Below are 4,146 nucleotides of genomic sequence, written 5' to 3'. Positions count from 1 at the left end.
CTTCTTAATATGCTCTAAATTTATAAAATCAGGCTATTCATTCCTTTATTTGTAATTGACTAATAATTTATACATAGATCATAATGTCATATATATATTAGTAAAAATTCAGAAACAATGCAAATGTCTAACAGAAGTGAAATATTTAAGTCAATGTTTTATGACATCAGGTTATTCACTAATTTAATAATAACTTTTCTTTTTTTTCTTCTCTTTTTTTAAAAATTTCTTTTCAGCGTAACAGAATTCATTGTTTATGCACCACACCCAGTGCTCCATGCAATATGTGTCCTCCATATTACCCACCACCTGGCTCCCCCAACCTCCCACCCCCTACCCCTAATAATAACTTTTAATAAAAAAACACATCTTTAAAATTATGTAATAACAAAGAAATATGCAGCATTTTATACCATATTTACCATATGAACTATATTTTATTTAAGGAGATTGAGACAGAATGTTATGAATAAAGCCATATGAAACTACATTTTATTTAAAGAGATTGAGACAGAATGTTATGAATAAAATGGTTACTCAAAATTAGAAAAAAATTTAAAATGCATATTTATAGGAGAACTGATTTTTCTTCTAATTATTGCCATGCTATTTTTTAATAGCTCTGTAGTGTATACATTTCTTTTATAATCAGAAAATGTACTAAATAAAAGAAACATGTATATATAATTAACACACTAAACATTCACGGAGCAATAACTGTGTTTCTGGAACTGTATTAAATATTGATGCTGAAGGGCACCTGGGTGGCTCAGTCAGTTAGGTCTCTGACTCTTGATTTCTGCTCAGTTCATGATATCCAAGTCCTGAAACTGAGCCCTGCATGCTGGGGGCGTGGAGCCTGCTTAAGGTACTCTTCCTCTCCTTGTGTGCCCCCCAAATGATTTTGATAAGGTGTTATTCTGCAAAGTTACATAAATAGTACACTTAAATATATGTCATAAGTACTACATCAAGTCAAATGTAAAAAGACAATTGGGTACCTAATCCTGATTGGAATTTGAGCAACATGCATGTAAGAAAATGAAATTTGAACTGAACTTGTGGAAGAGTAGGGGGTTTCTAGGCATTCATTTATTAAGTAAATAACTTGCATCAAGTAAATAACACAAATGATATAACAACGAAGGCATGCAAGAGTGGCTGGAGTTACAACGGGCGGCAAGTACATAAAATTACTGTTCAAGCACGAGTAGCGATAAGAGCAAATGGGAAATGCCAGTCTAACAGTTAAACTCTGTCTGTGATAAGACAGTAAGTTTGGACTTTCTCCTAAAGGTTATAGAGCAAGATTTATGTTTGTTTCTTAAGGAATAACACAGAGGGGGCTATTTTTATTTTGCAAAGATGACTGTGGTGGCAACATTTAAAGTAAAAAAGGAAGAGATTCAAGGAGAAGGGAGAGTGAGTTGGAAGCTACTGTGCTCTTCTAAATGAGCAGATGGTTTCAGTCAGAACTAGTACAATAGAAATGGAACAGAGACAGCATACACTTGTAGTCTTAGTAAAATAAAGGTGGCAGGTTCAAAATAAGGAGGTTAGTTAAAGATAGCTATAATTGATTAGTTTTAAAGTTCATGGCAGTATGTTTGTTTAAAAATGTGGAAATTTTGAAGAGGCAGTGGTTTAAGATGCATTTACTTTTAATTCATCAATATATCAAAATATGTATTAAGCAGTATCAAATAAAAACGAATCCATACCTATGTAAGGAAAATCTTTATTCAGAAGGATGACTGCAATGGAGAAGATGTTCTGACCAAGAGCAAAAAGTCTTCACTTTTATAAGGAGGAGTAAGTTGCTGGGGAGAAGCAAAAGAAGTGAAGTTGCCCAACAGAGTGGAGAGGTCTGTCTTCCATTTTGACAGCATATAGGTCATGAAGGCAAAGTTTTGTTAAGGGTATTTTGTTCTGATTGATGAGTGGGAACAAGAGATTCAACTAATCATTTATGAGAGAAAGATGAGAATGTAGAAGATCTGTCGTAGGGAAGTAAAAGGGAGGGGCATCAGTGAATCTTATCTAAACCTTACAGTGAAGAATGGCTCCTCCCAGTAAGCTGTTTCCAGAACACAGAAAGGGGAGGGATTTTCCTTAACTGTTGGTCTTTTCCAGGATCACAGGGTTCAGATAAAATTCAGTAGTAGCCACAGTGATCAAGACCCAAGAGTCAGAATGAAGAAAGTAAAGCTGCCTTTAGAAACAACCAGTCTACCGGAGAAGAGAAATATGTTAATTACTCCTATAATTAAATAAACGTTTTAAGAGAGGTATGGAAAACATAAAATATGTGTCTATAAAAGATTGTACGTGGTTTTCATCTGCACTGTTAAATATTTTTTAAGAGTTGTTAATAGAGTGAAGCTATTAAAACTGCATCGCTCGGGCTTCCGGGAGCCACAGGTGTAGAAGCCAGGGCTACACCTCAAACTGGCTGGGCTTCTGAAACTGGCGGGATGACTGTGGTATTGGCACACAGTGAAGGAAACCCCAGCACTCAGGTGGCAAATCGCCAGGGCATCTAGCAGGCTTACAGCCTCTCGGCGGGACTGCCACATGTGGCTCTACTCAGCTTCTCCTTCTTCAGCACTTCTGTTGTCTTGACTCTGACCCACATCATCGCCTGGTCTGTGCACGTCTTCTTACATACGGTGACACGGACACCCTCGGAGACTCCTGATAAAGGAGGAATGGCTCTGCTACTCACACGTTGAGAACAGATGGACTATGGATTCCAGTTCACCTCGTCCTGCAGTTCTCAGCATCTTGCCTATTGTACTCTGCCTCCCAGCCAGCTTCTGCCCTACGCAATCTGCTGCTCCCGTCCTCATCAACACACTTCATGGATCAGCCTTCTGCTGCTTAAGTTGTCCCAACTCTATAGGGTTTGTCCCTTTGGCATCAACAAGTACAGAGGGATGGAGCTGGGAAAAAATCTGAAACAAAACACTGTAACAGTCTTCCATTCTCCATGCTGCCTTCTGTATGTTGAAAGCCTGAGAACTAAGCTTTCCTACACCCCCTAGAAGATAACAAGTTGGAAAGGGAAGCTTCCTGGGGCCAGCCCTGTTAGGAAGGGCTCTTTGAGTCAGGAAAGGCAGGTGGAATAAGGGCCAAATCTCTCTCCTGCATAGCAGGAAGCCATGTTTGGGCAGCATATTTGGTGATTTAGTTTTTCCAGGTCTTCTGCCCCGCTTCCCTCCATCTCTGTCTTGCTGTGTATTTTCCTTACAATAAAAATGATTTTTTTTTTTCCAGGAAAAAAAATGTGTAGCTCACAAGGAAGGCTAATAGAAGGAACCTTCTGGGCAAGGGACATAGCATGTGCTCAGGAGAGGACAGGGCTAATTTCAGCATGCTAAGATCATACTGGGAGAACTAAGAGACATAGTTAAGAAAAACGGGCAGAAGCCAGATCAGAAGATCTTGACAAATTATTCCTACAGGCTATAAAGAAACATCGAGTGTGTCCATTCCTCTACATTTTCGTCAACTTAGCCACTTTGCTGCTTAAACTTAGCTGGAATTTCACTTCTCCTTTCTTTTTGCTCCATAGTCTGAGGAGGTAAGGGCATTTTTACGATTTAGTATATGCTACTGAAATGTAACTTGGTAAAACACATTTGCAGAAGGTTTGGGTAACATTAGCAAAATATGGCATTTTTACCTTGATTTCACTTGACCCTGAGTTTCTAGAGGAATATTTAAGTGTTTCAAATAAATTTCCATAAATAGTAGAATAAGGTTAATGCCACTTAGTATAAGTTCATAATTTGTCCTTTTATATTCTTAGCATATAGGTGACATCACTTCACTTCTAAGGAGGAAAATTGGTCAGGTTTCAAGAAATTAAATTAGAGTGCTAGTAAAATCTCAGTGCCAGAATAAAAATGTGCATGCCTCTGGGTTTTGTCCATGGGTAAGATAACATTTCAATATTTTTTGCCTATGACTTTTGGGCATTTTATCTCACCAACAAAGATTTAAGATGGACTTCCTTGCCAATTCTACTCACCCACCCTACAACTAATTTTTTCCTAACATTTGTTCAAACAGTATTCCAATGATTCTTTCCTAACCCCTCCACCCCATTTTAGTTTTTCCATACTTTAACATTTCTTGTTGGAA

General features: G+C 37.9%; 1 pseudogene; it reads left to right on the top strand.

Annotated features, from left to right (window-relative positions):
• The first annotated feature begins 2,474 nt into the window (after positions 1 to 2,474).
• LOC122907486 lies at positions 2,475 to 3,044 on the top strand (annotated as a pseudogene).
• Positions 3,045 to 4,146: the final 1,102 nt, after the last annotated feature.

This window comes from Neovison vison, chromosome 5 (genome assembly GCF_020171115.1).
Source record: "Neovison vison isolate M4711 chromosome 5, ASM_NN_V1, whole genome shotgun sequence".
Lineage (NCBI taxonomy): Eukaryota > Metazoa > Chordata > Mammalia > Carnivora > Mustelidae > Neogale > Neogale vison.
Note: the sequence above shows the minus strand (reverse complement) of the source record. Positions and strands in the feature narration are given on the sequence as shown.